The sequence below is a fragment of the Rosa chinensis genome, chromosome 4 (genome assembly GCF_002994745.2).
Source record: "Rosa chinensis cultivar Old Blush chromosome 4, RchiOBHm-V2, whole genome shotgun sequence".
Taxonomy (NCBI): Eukaryota; Viridiplantae; Streptophyta; class Magnoliopsida; order Rosales; family Rosaceae; genus Rosa; species Rosa chinensis.
Window position 1 is genome coordinate 20,200,368 of NC_037091.1, and position 24,060 is coordinate 20,224,427.

A 24,060-nucleotide genomic window follows, 5' to 3' on the forward strand; every position below is an offset into this window, starting at 1 on the left:
GAATGTTTTCACGAATTTTCGTGTTGCGAGAAATATGTTTTATCCACGTTGCATGCATCGAGTTTTTAAAGGAATAAAGTTTTCGTGTGGTTTTAAACCACCATACCTAGGTCGTCATTTTTATTGCTAGCTAGCCTATTAATACTCCTCCCTACTTACTATGTGTTCGTGGGTGAGTAGAGCAGAGCATGAGATGCTTCAGAGTGTGGGACACTCCGACCCGAGCCTGGGAGGCTCCCTTATTTGTATGGTGAGAACTTCTTCCCCACATTCGATTGATACCTTCAGCTAGCAGGGCTAGCTCGATTTCTTTTGACCAGCTGGGCTGGAATGTTTTCACGAATTTTCGTGTTGCGAGAAATATGTTTTATCCACGTTGCATGCAGCGAGTTTTTAAAGGAATAAATGTGGGAAAGTATTAAAGCTTTTTCTTTCGTTTGAATTATCTTACTTATTTATTTTTGTCCACTCACTCTAACGTGTTTTACATTACTTTCCCCTGGGCCCTTCGGTTTCAAATGCCCAGCTTGCAGGCGAATTAGTGGAGGTCAGGAGTACATGGCATTTAAGGCATAGTTGTCACTACTTCCGCAGTGTAGGATCCCTTGATCCTTTACTCTTCTTTTTATATCCCTGTGTATTAGTAGTATTGCTCTGATAACCTTTGGGATTAGTATTGTTGAGTTTTTGTGTTTTGTGTTTTGTGAAAGGGGAGTTGTTGGTAATTGGGAGCAGGGTGGCTTTGTGAATCTCATTGTTGGAAATCATTTATAGAGAATCCACATTGGAATGTATCCCAACTGGACACCTTATGTCGGTGTCATGTATGCATCACCCTTCGGTAGACAATAAGGAAAATTGAAGAAATATTCTGGGTTGTTATGGCTAGAGGCTGCGTTTTCAAGTGGCTATGGTCCCTAATGTTGATAGGTGGGAAGTGATAACAGTAAATGAGAATTGTAAGTAGACTGAGATTTTTAAAATTGTCGATTTGGGTCGTTGACCTAACCAGGGTGTATGAGCATAGTTTTGCTCGGAATAAAAGAAATTGATTTTAGATACCACAACTTATAGTTTTGTCTACCAGAGTCTTGGATGGTATCTCTCAGAGGGTCGGTCCATCCTTTCAAAGGCCTGATCCAGGCGTCATGGCTGCCGCTGGCAATGCCCCCATGATCATGAAATATCAGCTCACAGTAATTATTCCACACCCCTATCTATCAGCTACTCGAAAGTGAAAACATACTTAAAGCCTCAATGAGCATATTAGGTTTGAGCTTCTTCAACTTGATCACTGTTTCAGCAAAATGTCTACTCCCTTGATCAGGCATATCATCTCTGTCCACTCAAGTAATCACCACATAATCCAACCCCCACGACGCAATCGCCTCCGCCACATTCGCTGGCTCATTGGGGTCCAGCCACGGCGGAGTCCTAGAAGTCTTCACATTACAAAACCTGCACACATTTCCAATCAACATTTCAACCACAAAACACGAAAGCCTCCTCTCTCACACACATTTCATCGAACACCTCACCTGCAATTGCGCGTACATATGTTGCCGAGAATCATGATAGTGGCGGTGGCGGTTTCACCGCCGGACCAGCACTCACTGAGAATGGGATACTTAGCCTCCTCGCAGACTTTGTGGAGCTTCGATTCCCTGAGCTTTTTCTTAATCTACATGTACTTCTCGCCGGCCGGGATCAACTCCATCCATTTTGGCTTCGGTATCAGCTTCTTCTTCGTGCCGACCTCCACGGAGTACGGACCTTCGCCTTCGACGAATTCAGTGAGTGGGAGACTCGGCGGCGAGGTGAGCACGGAGGCCCGCCAAGGTTGGTGGCTATTGGGAGGAGGAGGTGGTTGACGGCGTGGAGGAGGAGAAGGATCGGGTGGTAGAGTTTTGGGTTCGGTCAGGGCAGAGAACCAGGTCTGCATCCTTCTCTCTCTCTTCGGGTTAAGGTGGTGAGAGAGATTGGTTCATGTGATGATGATGAGTCGATGGTGAGGAAGAAGATGAGGGAGGTGGGAGGTTGGTTGTTTTGGTTAGTTGGCGCATACTATTTTGGATCTTGGATCTTGGATCTTGGAGAGAGAGAGCTGGAAGAAGAACAAGAAGAAGAGGTAGAAATAGGTAAAAGGGGGGGGGGGGAGCTGAGAGAGAAAAAAGAAAAAAAAATTAAAAAAAAAATAATGTAAGGGTATAACAGACATTTCGGCGTGTAAAAAATGCCACGTCAGCAATTTAACAGACAATTTGGACGGAGCTTGACGGCAGAGACTGATTGGGAGGAAATTGAGAGTTTGAGGAGTTTTTAGGTGAAATTCGAAGGTCATGGATTGAAACGATGAAACCATATAAGTATAGGGAGTAAACAGTATTTAACTCACAAGAATATTATATAAAAAACACATTTTTAATTCTCATTGCCCATTGATCATATCGAAGGCAAGAACCCGACCTTTCTTCTTTTCACTTCCAGAGTTCCAATTATCATTCCTCTGCTTCACTTTTCAATTCATTCAAAAATCAAATTCCCAACATACCCAATTGTCCAATTGAGATCAAAAGGTGAATTCTTTCATGGGTTTAAGATCTGCTCTTCCTTTCAATTGAATCAATTCGTTTAGTGCATGCCCGGCACCGTCGACGGCCTCGCTCTTCATCTTTGCCAGATTGTCTTCGCCAGCGTTTCGCTTGCCATTATGGCCTTCACCAACGATTTTTTCCTCTGTTACTGTCTTTCAATAATGCTTGTTGCTTTTGGGCATTCTTGGTTGTTCAATTTTTGGTTTAAATTTCAAGTCTTTGATTGTGGTTGTGGTGTTGCAATTTTATGTCAGCAACCTTGTTGCTGCTATTTTAAAGGGAATCAGCGATGTGTGTAGAAAAGGCGATGTCTCGATGATCGGATTCCAAGATCTAATGGGGAAGAAAGAGAGATTCCAACGCTCGCGCCCAGCAAAACTCAGCAGTAGACCCGCCTAGCTTGACCGCCCAAGTGCCTAGTCGCTCTCCTGGGCCGTCTAAGCGGCCGCCCATTCCTTGCCCGCCCACAAGCTCCGATTTTGCATTAGTCAAGTGGGAGAGCTACCTTCCAGCGCCTAGGCGCCGCTTAGGCGGCCTGGGTGGCCGATTTTTAGAACACTGCTTGAGACTCATCATTGCTCCATGTTGTGAGTAGGGATTTGTTATTGCTATTTTCGTGCTTCATATTCCCACAATCAGTAGAGATATGACTGTAGCCTTCGCATTCATAGCACTTAGTATTCCCTGAATGAGTTCCCTTGAAGCTTCCTTTCCCACTCTTACCATTGTAGTCACTGCTACTACTACCGCTGTAAGAGTTTTTTCTAGGAACATTAGGATTTCTAGAAGAGTTCTTGCTTTTGAGAAACTTTTTAAACTCTTTCGTCAGTAGAGCAAGATCTAATGTTTCTTCTTCCTCTTCTGCTAGTTTCACCGCCTTGAAAGCTACACCCTTATTTTTCTTCTAGGTTTCAACCTTATCTCTTAGGTTTTGAGATTCTCGATAAGCTCATCTAGGGGATATACATCAATGTCAAATGAATCCTCAATACTGGTGACCTTGGAATGAAATTTTTCAGGCAAGGCCCTCAGTATTTTCTTGACAAGTTTGTCATCTTCAAACGGTGTTCCCAAGCTACGACACTGACCAGCAATTTTCAGAATTCTACCACGAAAATCATCTACTGTCTCATCATCCCATTGCCATAGTTTCAAACTCATAGATCAGACTTTGCAGTTTTTGAGCCCGTACCTTTTTGTTACCTTCATAGGTTATCTGAAGCAGATCCCAAGCCTGCTTAGCAGTATCACAATGGCTAATCCTCAGCTTTTCTCGTTCAGATAGGGCTGTGAATATGCTATTCTTTGCTTTGAAGTCCGCTGAAGATCACATACCTCTTCATTTGTCCAATCCTTCCTTGGTTTTGGGTTGCTCGTGGAAGATCCTTCACTGTTGCTAGAAACCACCGGTGTCTTCCATCCATTTTCCACAATATTCCATACATGCTCATCTTGTGCAAAGAGGTATGATTTCATGTAAATCTTCCATTGCGTGTACTTTTCAAAACCCCCATCAAACCATGGAGGACTATTGACAGATCCTCCTGCAGCCCTATCACGCAAATGTTCCATTTTTTCGGGATCACTAGAAAGTTCTAGAACCCGCTCTAATGCCAAATTGAAAATACTAGATGGAACAAAGTGTTGTTGTATGATAGAGTAGCTAGCACTACTATAAAAAGGTCATCAGACGACGGTGATTTTCTGTTGTGTGATGACCAAACTAACCGTGGTCTAAACGAGTGTTGTGTGATTGAAAAATCAGACAACGGTGATTTCACCATTGTGTGACAATACTTTGCTCAACAGAATATCTGTTTCCATTGTGTGAATTCTGCGCAAGCATGTGTTTGGCATGGCATGCGCGGGGATGTGTCGGTACATTCAGTCAACAGAAGAAAGAATTCACTGTTGTGTGAGATTCATAACACACAACAGATATAACTCATTCTTTGTTGTCTGAGATACATAACACACAACAAATATTACTCATTCTTTGTTGTCTAAGATTAATAACACACAACTGAAGTGAAATTATCTCCCTTGTCTGTTGATTACTCAGAAAACGGAGATGATTTCATTTCTGTTGTGTGTTATGAATCTCACACAATAGAACAACTGAAGTGAAATTATCTCCCTTGTCTGTTGATTACTCAGACAACAGAGATGATTTCATTTCTGTTGTGTGTTATAATCTCACACAACAGAACTTTGTTTTCTTTTGTTGTTGGTTGTTAGTTCACACAACTACTCTATTTGATTGGCTGTGGTGTGAATGTTGTAATCAAATTGGGTAACAAACCAGTGACTGTTGTAGGAAAAGCCTCAATTTTGAACTCTTTTACAATCAGACAGCACATTGATTTGCATTGTGTTGTAAGAGTAAATATTGGACAGTAATTACCACATAAAAAGTACTCAAATCCATATCATTCCATTACCATTTTTCAAACATCCATACATTCAAGTGACTAGGTAATGTACCAATCAATAAAGCATTCCTAGCTAGCTACACATGAATCAAAAGCTGATATAATATCTTTTCGCTTCAACAAAACCTTCTTATGCCATTTTATCAAGCAACCTGTGCACTATATATATTCTCATTTGCATCACCTCCAAGCTTATTGTGAAGCTTCACGAGTTAGCACATATTGCAGCAGAAGAGCATGATACAGTACCAAAGGGGTTGGTTTTCCAGAGGAATGAAGAACAAGAGCATGTAACCCAAGAACAAGAGCCGATAACAAGAGTGCGATTTCAAGAGCTTTGGCATCCTTGAACGTAACAAACGTAGTCTTTGATTGCGCAGGATCACTGCACATTGCACATTGCACACACAACCAACCAATTCAATATCAATATCAGCATCAAAATAAACCCAAGTCCAGATAAAAAGAACACAACATATTAGTATGCAATGAGGACATTAACAACTGTATGAATGACAATCACAGCATATAGATGAATAACTAGAACCCCAAAGTCATCACGTTATGCAGTAAATCCATTGATACTAACACAAAAGAGGTGGTGAATTACAGCAAAGGCTACTTATTCTCTCCTTATTCATTTTATACATCCACAAAAGAGTCAGAATCCGAATGAAGTGAAGTTGCAACCTGAATTAAGTTGAACTTTTCTTGTAGTCTATATTAGTGTAGATTATGCAAGAAGTCATTATAAACCAGACTAGGTATAACCAAAATAAAAGCAAGATCGTCTATCAATAAAATGTTCATTGTGCCACTCAACCAATCCTATCTAATTTTTCTGAAGCAGATTGCAGTTTCTATAATTTCAAGTAAAATTGAATTCAAAAAAATGAGAGTTCATGAAGTCAAATTCTCAAACTCATATCGTTTTCTCACCAATTACTCAATTGCAAACCCTAAAATCACTTCAAATCCAAACTGACCCACAAATTGAGCACAAAACTTTCTAATTTAAGCCTTCAATTCACAAAACAATGTTTATATGAGAGATAGAACTTTCTAACCTTTTCAGTCAAAATAATGTCACTTCCTAGCTTTAGACTCAATCTCTCAGAATTTCCAGCCCTCTCCTTCCCTTGCAAGAAGATTGAACTTGAACCTCCCATCACCTTGTAATCATATCTGCAATCATATAATACATAGTCAAAAAGACAATCTCGGAAACAAAGATTTAACAAATATATTCAACTTTGAACCTACTAAAAAAAACACTAATATCATTCTGCAAAGCTAATCTAAAAGCACTAAATTTATATCAGTCTACAAGGTAAGAAATACATGATATCTTTGTCATATGCCAATAATTTGGCAGCTGAAGTCAAGCTTCTAATCACAGTTGACAACTACAATTTGTCTCACAGTCAAAGCAGCTATACAAAACACTGCCAAAAATATACAAGATAACCCTCTTGTAAGTGAGGAAGCAGGACAATGCAAATGGAATGGTAAATAAAATAAAAACTAAACACTGGAAACTATGTTAGTACATTACTATATTAGTATACTAAATATCGAATTGTTAAGAAGGGTATGTTGAGACTTCAGACCAAGGAAACTATGTTGAGGAAATGATCATGAAAATAGTTTGAAGAAGTGACATTAGTTTTCAACATGTTAAACTCATGGTGCAGCTTACCATTATAATCTCATAGATTACATATCTCAATAGTACCAAAGCAATACAAAATTATGGTAACATGAAAAACGAAAAATGCATATTGAACTGACCACAAGATGATCATACATTGCCACTAGAGAGTATGGACTTTGATTCAAGTAAGTCATATGGGGAAAATACCTCTCCTTATGAACTTGGGAACATTAGATGGTACTCTTTCAATTATTTTTCCAACCCCCTAATTTGTTCTGCACCTATAGCAATCCCAACAATATGGGTTGTAAACATTCCATGAAAAATGTAAGTCAGAAATCATTTCTCTCTCATTTGAACTATAATATCCAATTTCGTGAAAGTGACACATGCTCATACAATTGAAATAACAACTTATCTCACAAGAAAATTATACCTTTCCAGAGGATTATCCATAACAAGAATAGTCATCCCTGCACAGCAAACCAAATCACATCCATAGCTCACAATACTTATAAATATGAACAAGGAAACTCAAACTGATATACTGAGCCAAAACACTTAAAAAAGTCACTAAACAAACTACCTTCCATCATAAACTAGCACATAAATGACCTCAAACATATCTAAAACTTACCCATTATATTCAATGCACCAAGTAGAGTTACAAGAACTGCTGGAGCCTATACCTGCTTGAGTTCCAAAAAACAATACAAAGGCAATTAGTTGTTCCCAAATAAATGCTAATTACGTCATTGCCAATAGGCCTTGAACTGTTCAAAGCACAAGATATCACTTTTTAAAGAAAGTATGAACTTTTTTCTCAAAGTGATATCCTGTGCTTTGAACGGTTTAAGAAAATATAAACTATCCATCAGAGAATCATATTACTATAGCCATACAATCATAATGCCAAAAGGGAGATTTCACATACTGCTTGTATAAACTTGAATCTCCAAATGGGTAGACTAGCATTCGCGGCGGTATCCTGAGCATAGTTTTCTATTTAGTTGATATTACTGATTTTAGAACTTTATATAATCAGTAATTTATATATTTGAGACCTCAAACATATATAAATTCCTCATCCAACACATCCAGCACTAAATCAAGTAAACCATGAATCAAAAACTCAAACAGTATTCACCACAAATAAGCTTACCTTATACACAGCTGATCCCCGCAATTCCCAACCAACAACAAAGCTGCAGGAAAAATGAAATTAGGTAGAGACTATAGCAAACATTATGTTATGCTACAGCTTAGAATATATTGATCTCACATCACAATAGCGAAGACAATAACGAACAAGAACAAAACAGATAACTCTAATGCATTTGTAAATGAAAAGAAAAAGTAGTAACCCGGCCTTAGCATCCATTCCACTATGAAATCCAAAAATAAACAAATGACACAATTATCCATGGCATCTACCCCCAGTAAATAAGCACTAAGCAGAATCCCTAACAACTGATATTATAACTAATGACATACTTCAAAAGTATAAACAGAAAGGCTAGTAAAAACAGAAACAAAATGAAGAAATTATACCATGAAATTAGATTGCTAGTGAGGTAAATATGCAGTAACCCAACTTTAGATAACATAATTCTCGTACAAATCAAGCTTTAGATAACCACTGTCTTTTCCTTGTTTTCTTCCTCTCCAGAATTGTTTACCCACTACCCTATTCAGGACCCCCCCCCCCCCAAAAAAAAAAAAAAAAAAAAAAAAAGGAAAGAAGAAATGCTTAATGCTTAATCACCACACAAAAAAAAGAAAAAGTACAATTATATTAGCATCAACCACTAAACCAGAACCAAAGTATTACAATTAAGGAGTTACAATAGCCCATGGGCAACGTATTAAAAAAAGAGATTATACATACATTAGCCCGTCGACATGAAAAAGAAAAAAACTGTGCAATTTGGGAAACCAAATTAGTTAAAATGGAGAAGAACATAGGGGTTACCTGGAACCATAATTGCTCAAATACCTGCAAATTTCAAAGAAAACCAGTAACATGTCAACGACTGTTCTACTCTCAAATATCATCAATTCATCAAGTCTTATAAACAAGATACACAACTTTCAAAAATTGACACAAGAAAAGAATCTCATTCGGTTTTAACATTAAAAAAAAAAATCAATTATATTTGAAACGCACACAATTAAGGATTCTGAATGAACCCTCCAGCATACCATCTGATTTAGATCTAGACAGAGAACAAAGCCACCGCCAGTCAATGCTCTTAGATCGATCCTCGTTAGAGGCAACGGAGAGAGCTCGTACATCGTAGTGAAAGGAAACCGACGAAAAATCATGAACCAGTACCCACAAGACGAAACATCTGCAACTGCTCCATCATAGCCCTTATTAGAGAAAAGGCTTCAGTGTGTCTTCTTACCATCCAGTAGTAGTAGGCTTCAGTCCAAATTGAATGCATCTCCAGATCTCTAATATGAGAAAAGGCTTTAGTAATGTATACCTACAGCACTACAAATCCAAGCACATAATCAAAACAAAAAGACCTTGCTATCATTCAATCATTACAAAACAAAACCTCCATGAAAAGATAAATAAGTAATGACAATATGACCAACAGAAGAGAGAGAGAGAGAGAGAGAGAGAGAGAGAGAGAGAGAGAGAGAGAGTAAAGATCAACCATGTGCAAAGAAGAATCATTATTCATGTCTACCATGACGATCTCTATGAAGACACACCATTGAGTAGCAACCCCACTAAGAAGACGGAAGATAACATGAACGCCATCCACAAATGGATTCCAGAACATGACAAGTAAAAGATTAAGTAAGATGAAAGTCAGACGGACTTACAACAGGATCAGAGGCATCATCTTGTTTGCACAGGATCCAGGGGAAACTAGTGTTTAATCCCACAACCATTTGAGCTGCCCAGTCAGTGTAGGCTTTACCTGGTGCACCAATTTCGTATTCCATGGGTCCATACTCATTTTCAATCTGTCAAAACAATGATAGTAAAATATATTTCTCTCAGTTCCCTATTCATCTAGAGAAAATAAAGTAAAGAAAAAAAATGCAAGGGAAGTTTTATACCTGAAGATTGGATTGATTAGCGACCTGGGATAGATATATAACCGTAGACATCCAGATCTGAAATTATTTCTTCGACCAAACAATATTCGGTCTGCAACCCTTCAATCTCCAATTCGAAATTTCGAACAAGCTTGTTGGCTGTTTAGACCTTCTCGTCACAGAAAGCGGAACTCAGCACAGCACGTCTCATTACAAAAGACAATATCTTACAAAAAAAAAAAAAAGCAAAGGAATTTGTTCCCGAAGGACTCACCTTTTTGATAAAAGGAAGAAGTTCTGAGATAGCAGAATGGATATAATCTCTGAGCTCAAGTTGCCGAGCTATATGAACAACCAAATTCATATCCTTCCTTCTCTCAACAACACCTTCAACCCAAAAACCAAGCAATTTCAAACATTAAAGCCCTCATACACATGGGCTTTTATGGTTTTCCTTTATAGGTTCCCCAAATAATGGAAGAAAATCACAAACCCAATACCAAAAATTTTCCCAGAAACCAAAAACAAGAACTGGGCTTTGTGATTGAATGAGAATAAAGCAAACCTGTAGGATAAATTCCTTTGAGGAAAATGATTGATATGATTGCCACCTCTAAGAACTCAACCGAAATCTGAGGGGTTTCATCTCTGCAATATTCAATTTGAATTATAAGTACAAAGAAATAAACCCAGTAAAACAAAGAAGAAAGAGAATTACTTGTAAGAGCAAGAGGTGCAGAAACTAACCTTGATTGTGTTGCCGACACCATATCAAAGTAGCCCAGGCCCAGCTACGCCGTCCATGGCATGGTGGAAGAATTGGGAGCACTAAGGTTTGGGAAGTTGGGCCCAGAATGTTTCCGCCGTCCATATTGGCAATGCCATCTGCAGGAGCAGAAAAGAATTGAAATTAGACCCAAACATCTCTAATCTCAACAGCCAGATCGAGTAGGCCTCTTTCCCGCCGTCCTTCATGGGCGACTCCTTGTCATTCAGCCTAAACTAGCTGAGCTTGGACGACGACTGACACGGAATGAATCTGCTGCTGCACGTAGAGGTCTTCGACGGCAACGACCAGAAGCTCGAGATCCCCCGAAACTAGTTGGAGAACGAGTCGAGTCATAGAGTCCAATCTTGCTGGCCATCATTAAACGTTTGCAAATGACTAGACTTGATGGAAAGAGAGGTTCACGAGAGAGAGAGAGAGAGAGAGAGAGAGAGAGAGAGAGAGAGAGAGCGGGGCTAGGTTTCGTGGAGGCTATTGTAAAACTGATGTCTAGAGAGAGGGTTGAGAGGGTCGAGAAGCTAGCTAGGTTTTGTTTTCTTTGTTTTTTTTCTTTTGGACACGATGTGGCATGGCAATTAAACCTAGCAAAAAATTCGAAGTTACTCACACAACAGAAACCTCACCAAACTGTCGTATGATGCACTACATAAATTCAAAATTTGGAAGCATGGAGGGAAACATGCCGCCTATAGCATTTTGGCTCAAAATGTTGCCGCCTATGTTTCTACTTCACACAACAGAATAGCTTGAATCCGTTGTCTGATGACCACAGCTTACATTAGGCATATCTAGGGGAAGACATTCAAGCAAGCTTACTCAAACTTTGGTGCTTAGTTTTTCAATCCCACAACGGAACCGTTGTACCTAGTAGGCCAAATTTTAGCATTTCAAGAGCCAACCAAGACTCCGAAGTGGAGGGAAATCTGCCGCTAAATTTTTTTACACTCAGACGACGGACAATACTGAATTCCGTTGTGCAATGTAGTTTTCATAAAAAAGTTATCACTTTGTTGACATTCACACAACAGAATATCCCTAATACCGTTGTGCAATCGAGCTTACTTAAACACACAACAGATGATTTCTGTTCTGTTGTGTGATTAACTTTTTGTAGTAGTGTAGACAAGAGGACAATCAACACTAAGAGAACACAACAATTGCTAACGCAGTGTAAACCTCACCACTGAGGAAACATCACTGCGAGGCTGTTTACGTAGCCCACACACATAAAACAATCCACTATGAAAACAAAGTTTTACAAGATACAAGTTGTGGTGTTAAACGCAACCACTTTACAAGCAATATAGCTAACTTGTTTACAACTTGAATAACCTATACTACACACTCAGCTGACTGATGGTAGGTTGTACTGGATCAACCTTCCTTTTGCTCCTTGTACCAAGGACTCACTGATCTCAAGTAAGATGAAAAAGGTGAGCAAGCAAAGTGTTAACGTTAGAGTCCGCGGGGGTCTCTAGTTAGCTTTAGAGAAAGAGAGAGAGAGAGAGAGAGAGAGAGAGAGAGAGAGAGAGACAAACACACACACACACACGAGAAGTGACAGGACCCGCCCCAGATTTCACCCCGAAATCTGAGGTGGCCCTGCGGGGCCCACCTTAGAAGAAGTTCTGCCAAAAATTTAGCGGAACTTCCCCTAAAATGGACTACCCAAAACCTGTAGAAAGCATATTTACACTTCTAAATCACCCATCCTTATACTCCTGGAGCCACCCTGCTCCCCAAATCAACATCAACCAAATTCACAACACACAAATCTCAACTTAATAACCTTAATTCCTCAGGTGATCAGAGCAATTCTAATAGAAAGGTAAATGAGGAAAACCTAAGACAAAGGCAAACGCGGAAGCCATGCTGTTGACTATGCCTCGACTCCATGTACGCCCGACCTCAACTAATTTCACCTGCACACTGGGCATTTGAAACCGAAGGGCCCAGGGGAAAGTACATAAAAACGTTAGCGTGAGTGGACAAAAATAAACAAATTTAAACCAAATGGATTTTATACTTTCCCACATTTATTTCTTTAAAAAATTCCCGATGCATGCAGTGATTAACGAAAATAAAACAAAAGGAGTTCCACTCATGAAAACCGACTAGCCCCGCTAGTCACATACGATTTAAAAGAAAAAGTTGGAACTCTGATACTCAAGGAAAAATAAGACCAGCCCCGCTGGTTACACGGAAATCGAGCTAGCCCCGCTAGTTTAAGTAGTAAAGTGAGTAGGGGAAGGCGATAGCCATACGAGTGAGCCTCCCAGGCTCGGGTGATAGCCTCCCAGGCTAAAATACTCCCATAACTCCCTTAATATACCCTTACGCCACTAAGTGTAGCGATAGGATACCGGGCTATAGAATTACTGTCACAGAGACAGTAACCTGCGCCACAAAGGCGGAAGGGCTACGGTGATCCCATCACCGCGCCACAAAGGCGGAAATCAATGCTAGCAATGATAAGTCACCCAAAGTATGGCAAAGGAAATCCGAAAACCAAGTAAATCCATAAAACTTCCCCAACTCTCGTAAATGAATTTCCAACGACGTGTCCCACACGCCAAGATAATCTCATTTTCAAAATAAATAGGATAGAAATAATATTACTCATAAACCGGAACAAAATCAATTTCCAAAATCATCAACAAGGCATTCCCAATGCCAAAACCGAAGTCGATAAAAAAAGAGGAAATACAACTCCATCGAAATCCAATTTTGAAACTCCTTTAAAAGTCTCAAATCGAAATAAAATATAATTAGAGAATAATTTTGGAAATCACCTCGGAAATAAGATAATTCACCATTAAGATTATAAATCAAAAGCAATTTCGGAAACGAATAATAATGAAAGTATTTATATGAGATAATACGAAATCAATTTATAATCTCATACTCGAAATGTAAATTGATGAATAAATAGAGCATACTTTAAGAAATAATGCATGCATCAATTACTTAAAAACAAAAGTCCACTCACAGTACTATTCCGACGATCACGTATACGAGTTCCTTTATCGAGCCAGAGCTCGGTACGACATCCTGTACACGATTATATTCCGTGAATAATTATTCAACAATTTAATATGATTCCGAAAGTCAATTCCTCATAAATTACATCTCCCATTCTCCTCGGATTCAGCCCAAATTATACTACTAATACCAGTTCGTTAATTTAAAGGTTCTAAGGCAGAACCGAGAGATACCCGACGGTCGGATTCTCGTAATTCGATAATCAAAACCCTAAACTTCAAAAATTCATAATTAATTCCAAGCTTCTCCAAAATTCACCAAATTTCATATACAGCCCAATATTTATAGGATTTAATGGGCTAAAAACTGGAATTAAAACACAGCCCAACACGCCTCCACGCGCCGGCAGCCACCACCTCCGATGGCTACCAAAAATTGACAGTAGCTGCAAAACAACAAACCCAACAAATTTCTCAACTGCAACAAGTCCCAATTTTACCTTGAAGGGCTCCAAATTGGCCGGTGAAATTTTTCCAGAAAACTCCAAGAACCCTAGAAATTGCAAATCGTCAATTCGACCTCTACACTGTAAATTGAAATGAAAGACCTTAGGGGAAATGATCTATGTCAAAAACCGAACTTTCGACGCTAATATGGTGGCCGGAGATGGCCGGAATCGCCGGAAATCGACTGAAATCCCAATTGGCTACAGTAACCTTCACAGCTCAATTCCGAGCTCCACCGGCCGAGCCACCGCAAAACACCACCATAGGCGTGACAAGGATGAAGAGGCGAGCTTGCCGGTGCCCGGATTCCGTCGTGGGGTGGCCGGAGGAGGAAGAAATCGGAGGAAGAAGCAATCGGGTCGAAGAGGGAAAGAATCGGGGGAGAGGAGAGAGAAAAGCCTGGTAGGTTTCCAAAAATGGAAACTTACCACAGTAACTTGGCTATTTATAGAAACTTACCACATGAACAGTAACTTTAGTATTTCGCTTATAACTTTCGCATACGGACTCCGATTTTTACGTACCACATATCCACGCTCTCGGTTTAACGTCCTCTACAACTTCCATGAAGAACATTTTCTCAAATTTTGACCCGAACAAAAAGTCAACTTTTAGGGCCACTAAAAGTACTTAAACGACAGTAAAAGTGGAAGTAAAGGCCGTTTACCGTCCAAATGACTAGTAAATGGGTAAGTGAAGATACGGGATGTTACAAGAAGTATAGTGGTTCGTCTCCCGCTAAGGCGGGAGACTACATCCACATGAATGTTTAACTAGTGTAGAGATGTAATGGGATGACTTCTAAGAGTGAGGATGGATCCTTTTTATAGGTAAGGGAACCCCTCCACTTTACATTTTCTTCCATGTGGGATACTAAACCCACTATTCTAGTCTTGGAAGCCTAGTTGTGAGGGCATGTTGGCAAGGTGGGGAAGGTGGCTTCCTAGCGACGTATTTGCCTCTTCCAGATACCGTGGCATAGCTTGAACATAGGGCTACAAGATGCATGTCGTGGTTGGGTCCCATCATGGCTTGTGGGTATCCCAAAGAGGGTGTTACTTATGCTTGGTGATGTAGAAAATAGCCTTGCTAGTAGAGGTATCGACAAGTCCTCGAAATCCCCGAGTAAGAGTAGCTTCTTGGTTGGGGAGTTATAATCATGAAGTCATCAAGCATAAGTAACCGGGCAGCAAGGAGCCCTTACAAGTCCCCGAACTCCGTAAGCAAGAAGGGACTCGTGAACCTGCACAACAAAGACAAAAAACACACATATGTAGAATGCTCGTTGCATTGAGCAACAAATGTGAGTTGCATTGATATGCGAATGTATTAGGTGCATGATACATGTTGATGTATACATGTGGATGGCGCCGAGTATGATCGGTTATGACGTATAGACTCGAGAGCGCGTATGTTTATGTGAGCATATGGATTGCATATTATAAATGTGTGACGGGCGTAAGGAAACGAACGAGGTCGAGTTTGACGAGGTTACGCTCGTGAGATGTAAGTTGCATGAGTGCCGCGAAGGTATGCATTTGTAAGTCATGAATAATGAATACGTGAACGCTTGTGTTTGTTTGGTTTTCGCTCTTATTAAAGGAACGTGAAAAGAATTCAATTTGTTGCAAAGGACAAATGGTAGAAGAATTCAATATTCCATTAATGTGTGTTATGTCGGGGGGATGTGAGTATAACACTTGGGAATGCCAGGAGGCAAGAGCATGGAAGCTCGGGGGTGCCGGGAAGGCGTGAGCCGAAGCTCGGGGGTGCTGCGAAGGAGTGAGTTGGAAACTCGGGTTGCGGGGAAGGCATGCGCGGGAAGCTCGGGGTTGCCGGAAAGGCATGAGCGAGAAGCTTGAGGATTGCCGGGAAGCTCGAGGGTTGCCGGAAAGCCATAAGCGGGAAGCTCCGGCGTGCCGCGAAGGTGTGAGCGGGAAGCTCGAGGGTTGCCGGGAAGGCGTGAGAGGGAAGCTCGGGGGTGCCGCGAAGGCTTGAGCAGGAAGCTCGAGGTTGCCGGGGAGGCATGAGCAGAAAGCTCGGGGATGCTGCGAAGGTGTGAGAGTTAGAGCTCGTGAGCGCGAAGCTCAGGGTGCCGTGAAGGGGTGAGCGTGAAGCTCGTGAGCGGGAAGCTTTTTTTTTTTTTTTTGAGTGGAAGTTTGGGGTGCCGTGAAGGCGTGAGCATGAAGCTCGTGGACGCCCAGAGGTGTGAGCGTTAAAGCTAGTGAGCTCGAAGCTCGGGGGTGCCACGGAGGCGTGAGCGTTAGAGCTCGTGAGCGCGAAGCTCGGGGGTGCCATGGAGGTTGTGGGTGTTAGGTAGCGAACCTAATCTTTGATACCCAAGCGTCGAGGGTTAACGGAAGGATCAATGGCTGCCGTGGGCTGTGTTAACCAGTCCCTTTACTCTTTCCCAGAAGAGAAAAGCTTGACTATAATGCCGCGTAGCGTCATCGTCATTATGAGACGTTGCCTTACTGCTTAGCGGTTGGTCGTGGACCACAGACTTGTGGAGTCTTTAGACCAGTTTAGGTCTCTTTCCCATGGGGAGGGTTTGACAAAATATGGTGGCCAAGAGGCTAGGCAAGATATTTGCATATAGTGTACAAATGTATGAACAACAAATAAGCATGGCATATGTGTACGGCATGTACGAGTAGCATAGTGCAAGCATGCTTAAGGGTTGTGAAGACATTTGAAGTATTACACTAGGATGTGTGCATAGTAGGTGTGCTACTAAAACATATAACATGTGTTATAAGCATGATTAGTTTATTATGGAAGCATGTAAATGCATATCAAGTGTGATATATTATAAGCATGCCTAAAGTAGTGAAAGCATGTAATGGCTCTAATTGCCAGAGCGTAAAAGATAAGATAATGTTACTTATCTTATGCTGATTTGGAGCGAGTTGGAATTGGAATTGATATAGCACCCAAATCATGTTGGAGTTGTCCAAACATGACGCTCCATGTTGGCTAGCGAGTGCCGGTAATTTGTTGTGCCTTGTTTGTTTAAGCAAGTGGCTCGTAGAACAAGTGTACCTCCTTGAAAATAAATAAGTGATTAGCAGTTTATGCATGTGATTATAATTGACTAATTGATTGACCATAGAAATATGGAATTGATTAATATGTGAAAAGGATTGAATTGAATCAATCATCATGTTCAATAAGCATTGACTATACAAGAATAATCATGGCATGGCACGGCACTAACCCATACTGATCACATAAATTGAATGGCACTGAAAATCATGCAATTTTAACCATGAGTGGTCAAGGTATTATAATTAGCAACAATTTTTAGTTTGAACTGGGAGTAGTATCTGGAAATAAAGCAACTGTGCCATATTGGCGTGTGATAGATATGTTATGCAAATGTGCACGTTTCATTATGTATGACAGAAGGTAGTTAACATCTTATGAATTGTGCTATAGAGTCAATCTTGACATGTGTGTTATGATTTTTCTGAAGGTGAGAATCATGCATGACGTTGCTGATGTGAACACGTACACGTAGTAAGCTGCAATGAATTGTATCTTAATTTGCACTTGTCAACGGCCTCATGTGAATAAGTATTGACTAGTTTGTATGTGAGATAAGTACATAGTAATGGAAGTGAGAGCATGAATATAGCAAACTAATTGTATACGAATGACTCATCTTAATGGATGCCGTAGGAATCTTCTGAGTATGAACCCAGGCAAGAGGTGTGGTTAGCGACTCGGTGGCGAGTTCTTAGAAACAGACTGCTGCCCACGTGCCCGGGTGCTCAGAGCAAATATATGTAACTTCTGTTGTAGAAATTTATATGGCTTTTGGGCAATCGATGATTGACGATAAGGGAGCTTATCTTTGGGTACGTGGATACATTAGAGTTGCCGAGAAGGAGCTCGATGTTCATGTCACCGAGGGCTGTTGGCAGGTGCTGCCTCGTTGAGAGTTGGCGGTTGAAAGGGAACTCAAACTTGTCGTTGCAACAATAGAAGTTAGCAAGCTTCTTGATTGCAAAAGTTGCTGGTTTGAACGCCGCAGAGAAGCCGGGAAGATGAGCGCCGGACATCTAAGTCCATAGATTTGGGTGTAGAGAGAAATTGAAGAAGATTGGGCGTTCAATGCTGGGGGTGCCGAGCACTTGATGCTCGCTGCTGAAGCATGCGGCTGACGCTTGCTGCCGTTAACGCTCTGCCATAATCGAAGCTCAGCCATAATTGAAGTTCCGCCACAATCGAAGTTCCGCCAGAATTGAAGTTCCGCCAGAATTGCAGTTCCGCCAGAATTGAAGTTCCGCCACAATTGAAGTTCCGCCATAATTGAAGTTATGCCAGAATCAATGTTCTGCCAGAATTGGAGTTCCGCCATAATTGAATCCCCGCCACAATTGAAGTTCCGTTAGACGCCCCATCAAGGAGGAGACGAGGCTTGAGCTCGGAGACCATCACCCCGTACTTGACGCTCTGCCATAGTTGAAACTCCGCCCCGATTGGAGTTCCGCCACAATTTGGCGGTGGATTGTTCGAGAGTCTGGAGTGAAGCTTCGCCAAGAAGTTCCGTCAAGAAAGGTGAGCTGGTGCTCCGTCAACTAGAACGAGTTGATGCTCCGTCAAGTTGATGGCCGTTGTTGCTGTTGGCGGATAAGCTATTGGCGCGGGGTACCAGTCAGGAAGTAGTGGGTCAAGCGGAGTGGTGGCTGGCAGCGTGGCGGCCGGAGCAGATGTTGCTCAGCGGAGCCTTGCTAGCGCTGCTTGACGGACTACGTCAAGATTGTTGAAGCTGGAGAATGGTGCTCTTAGTGAAGCTTTGTTCAGCGGTGAATCTCGGCGGAGCAGAGCTTTGGCCAGCTGCGGTGCTCGGCGGAGCGGAGCAGAGGTTGCTGACCGTTGGCGCTGATGATTGGAAGAATGGTCATGGGTGCCCAGAGAAGTTTTTTGGGTGTCCGAGTGAATCGAAACGATTTTTTTTTGGTAGTGCAGCGTTGACTTTTTGTTGTTGGCATTGACCGAACCCAAGTTTTGAGTGGGTGTTGGGTTGACTTCGTTTTGACTTGAAACCTTGCAAGCACTGGGAACAAATTTATGTTTGAAATTTTTTTTCTGTTACTGCCAAGGATGGATAGCGGCGGATGTAAGGCTTGATTAAGAATACAAGGCAAGGAAGGCCGAGTGCTTCTAGTGCCAATGTTAAAGTTAGAGTCCGCAGGGGTCTCTAGTTAGCTTTAGAGAGAGAGAGAGAGAGAGAGAGACACACACACACACACACATACAAGAGAAGTATAGTGGTTCGTCTCCCGCCTTAGCGAGAGACTACGTCCACTTGAATGTTTAACTAGTGTGTTGGGCCTTGCGGTCCAAAAGAGATTACAAGAGATGTAAGGGGATGACTTCTAAGTGTGAGGAGGGGTCCCTTTTATAGGTAAGGGAACCCCTCCACTTTACATTTTCTTCCATGTGGGATGCTAAACCCACTATTCTAGTCTTGGAATCCTAGTTGTGAAGGCATGTTGACAAGGCCGGGAAGGTGGCTTCCCAGCAACGTATTTGCCTCTTCTGGATATCGTGGCGTAACTTGAACATAGGACTACAAGATGCATGTCGCAGTTGGGTCCCATCATGGTTTGTGGATGTCCCAAAGAGGGTGTTACTTATGCTTGATGCTGTAGAAAATAGCCTTACTAGTAGAGGTATTTACAAAAAGTAAACAACAATCTAAGAGAGTTTTTTAGAAAACAGTTTGTGATGACTATGCAACACAATGAACAATCTTTAGACCCAAAAACTCTACATCATAAATCAATTTGAAAACCTTATATAAGGGAGCGAGACTCCCCCTCAATCAAAACTCTTCTTTTTACAGAATAAGATAAACAAGGAAAGGTTTTTAAATTGTTTTTAATATGCAATCTTTATCCGATATGAAGATTAATACATTTTCAATGTATATTCGATTCTCAAGATCAATTTAACAAGCCAAAGATAAAATCAGATCAATCACGCCAATGCATAGATATGGAACATCAATTACATTTACCCTCAGATCACGGAAAAGAAAGGGAGAAATATTCTACTGAATTCGAACCTTAGCTCTCCTAGTTGCCTTGGGAGATTTGTGTGTTAAATGGAAATCACCCAAATACTTACATTTAACAAATAGGAAGTAAAGAGGCAAAACACTAGAATAAACCACAAAAAGGGTTGATGCCCTAACTCACTTGAGTACGTAAGTTAATGAAAGCAACTAAAACTAGACAAGAGAAAATCATGGAATGACATCATCGTTGCTTTTGACCCAGGTGTGGTATCAGAGCCCACACCTGGGCCTTTTCCCGGCGAGTCCGGCGGCTTCCGGCGGTGGGATCTCCGGCGGGTATTACAACTCTCCTTATCACTCTTACGGTAGCTCTACCTGTGCGTTTACCCAATTTTCATCGCCACCTAACCCTTACCCACCATTGCAACTCAACCCTTCTGCAACCATCATCAATGGCCACATGTTCCCTCATCAATTTCCTTTTGTTGCTCAGCAGCCTCTCACCACCACTCCTCGCGACCCATACATCCCTACGTACCACTCACCTCATCCTAACCCAAATCTCTGGGTTCCTCTTTCAATTTCACAAAGCCATTCACATGAACCATCCATTCCCAGTGTTTATTCTCAGTTTGTCCCCACAAATACCATGACTACACAACCTATTCCCCATTCTGCTTCTCCGCCTCCAACTTTTGGGAAACCACATACAATTGCAGATCCAAAACCACTCTATCCCATACCCGAGTACGACCGAATTTCTCTTGAACCTGATCGGTTGCATAATTGGGAGGTCCCAATTATTGATTCTGGCTGTTACTCCTTCACACCAGAGCATATGACCGCGCTTACAGGGGCTGAGAAACCACAATCGCCACAACAAGGTTCCGGTGAATTGCAAGTTCACAAAGATCACACAAATGCTAAGTTGTGTGAGATACAAACTTCTTTTAAGAGTTCGATGGAGACCTTCATGTCTGAATTTAGGGAGGAGCTGCGGTTGTTAAGGTCATAGCAATCTCCGGTAATCCAAGTTGATAACACACCTCCTACGGTTGCTACGTCTCTTACGGCGTCGGGGAAGCCATCATCGTCAACTACGGCTACCTCTGGAGGTAGTATTCGAATCTCAGAACCAAATTTTAATCTATCACCTCATGAAGCAATATTGGATTTGAATAATGATATTTCTGTTGTGGTGGTATCTGGAAGTAGTAGTGAGGATAAGATTGCTGTTGGTATGATTGAAAAACTTGCGTTGAATGTTGATAAAAATACTGCTGGAGGTGGTACTGGAATGAAATTTTCTGGTAGTCACTGTAGTGATGTTGCCAAAAGTATATTGTGGAAGAATAATGCTCAATCCCATCATTTCCAGCACACTAACTTTGGTAATGGATCATCTGTTGGGAATTTGCTTCTCTATTGTGAGGTTCATACTTCCATGGAAGTTGGCAATGGATTCTTGGATGATAATTTTGGTGAAGAAAATGTTTCTGTTGAAGACAGCTTTGAGAAAATGCAAATGAAGTCTGAAAGGGTGTTGGTGAAAATATTGGAGAAGTGGAAATCAAAAACTACGGCTGAAATTACAGGGAAAGATAATACTGGTTCTTACTCGGGTGCAGAGAGTTATAGTGATGATTCTCAGAGAGTTGATGGGCAGAGTGTGACAGATTCAAACAAAGAAGTGGTTACTGATGAAGAAGGAGGCAGACTATGCATTAAAAAAGAGGCATTGTTGGCGCCCACCGTGCATCAACAGTACATTGTCAAAACCTTGGTCTTGGTCTCTCAGGTGTTAGTAATGGAAGCTGATGAGAGAAATCATGCGCCTATAATTGCCAAAACCTTGGTCTTGGTCCCCCTTAAGAGAAAAGTGATGCACGGAGCAGGTAGATATATTGGGTGGTTTCAATGTGCTTTTGGCATTTATATCTGCAATTTGTTTGACACGGGCCAAGCCTCAAGGGTACTGAAATTGGAGAGAGATATTTTGGACTATCTTTTGCATCACTTTTTTGATGTTTCTGCCAGAAAAGAAGACCAGAATACTAATGGATATTATGATCATTCCTCATCCTCTCAATCCATAATTGCCAATGTCCCAACTGAATTTCAATGCCCCAAAAGTGGACAGAAGCTTATTCACATGGCCCTTACACCTAACTATGCACTGAAGCTTCTATTGCATCAATGTTCCAGAAGTTGGATCATCACCATCATCTTCATATTCTTTTGCATTTTTGTTGAAAAAGCTATAGCTGATACTATGAAGTTAACATCTGAGTTTCTGGTAGGTTGTCTTGATGTGATTCCGGCAATTAAGAAGTATTTGAATGATAAAATTGAACTTTGGTTGGCTGGGATTTTTTGTGAAAATGGTTTCTTGCATGATAGTGATAGTAAATGGGCTGGCATTGTGACTAAAAAAAAAATAGCAGATTTGGGAGCAGATTACAATGATCACCATTACCATTTAGGGTACTTTATTTATGTTATTCCAGTGACTTCTAAGATTGATCTAGCATGGAGGAAGAAGTATATGTCTCAAGCTTATTCTCTTGGCCAGAAACTCAATATTCAGCAGGGGTCTTCTTATTTTGGCATAGTTCCTGTCATTCTCAAAGAGGTTTTCAGCTTCTCTTCTGAAATGCATTGTTTCAGCCTCGTCACTATAATTTTCAATGTTGGTATGGCGACTACTGTGCAACCCTTTAGCCGTGATTGGGGGTTTCAAGTTCATCAACTTTGGCCACCCTTGATGATGATGAGGTGTTTTTCTCTTCCACTATCTCTCTTGGGTAATGATTATTTCAAGTCCACATTACTTATCATAGCTGTTACGGGATTTGACGTGGTTGCACTACATTTCCTTTGCCAAACTAAAGCTAGCTGCCACCCAAGAAGCTTTATTGTTGATGAATTTTTTGACATTTTGAAAAGCAATTCAAAGTTATCTTTTGTGAGGTACACATGTGATGCACTTCTTTCAAGTGATAATTGTGTAGGCTTTTTGACTAATATGCACAAGTTTTTTCAACATATGGTGGGACATGTTCACAAAGATGAGTTTTTCATGGCAACGTGCTCTTCCACTTCTTGTCCTCCATTCCATGCACTTGTGAAGAAATTGTTTCTTTTATCACCTGTGGTTGCTATCCATTCATTACAACCATTTTTGGCTGACATATTGAGAGATGATGCACAGCTTATCTTTGGAATTATGATGGTTGTCTCTATGAATGAGCTGATGTTTTTGAGGTCTAAGAAACAGGGGCTTCAAATTGGGTATAGTGATATTGATAATGGAAACTATTGTCCTTCTATGAGCTGTTCTCTTCACTTGCCTCATTTCATGATTACATGGTTTTTTGAATTCACTTCTGTGGCAATTGACTTTGGAGATCTTGCATTAATTCCCCCACAATACTTTTCAGTACCTATGAGGACGAATGAGGCTCCCTCGCTTATATTGTTGTTTAGAGTTGTACACTCTCAGGCAATTGAATTTGTGAAATCAAGCCATATACTGCAGGGTCCCAATAGGGAAGCCTTGAGAACCTCTGCTACTTCTCATGTTAGTGTTCATCTATGCGCACTACTACATACTTGGCAAGTTACAAATGACGAAAATGAAGCTACTGCTGTGGCATTTGCACTGATCAACTCTGTTGTTGCAGTGTGTATTCAGCTTAGCTCACGCAAGGCTGCCTTTGATACAGATATATATGTTGCAAGTGCACTTATTGACATGTATTCAAAGTGTGGTCTGTCTCTCAATTTTCAAGAGAAGGAAGCTTTCACTTACTTTGAGAAGATGAGGCAATATGAGATGTTTCCTACGCCATTCTCTTATGCTAATTTATTGAGTTGTTGTGCAAAGCTAGCTTCTTCATTCCAAGAGAAACAGATTACTACATTGACATTAATGAAAATTTCACTTGCCAAAGTGTTTGAAATTGAAAGTGATGGTGGGTTGTCACACAATTTGGAGAAGATGTGTTTGCTTATTGCTGG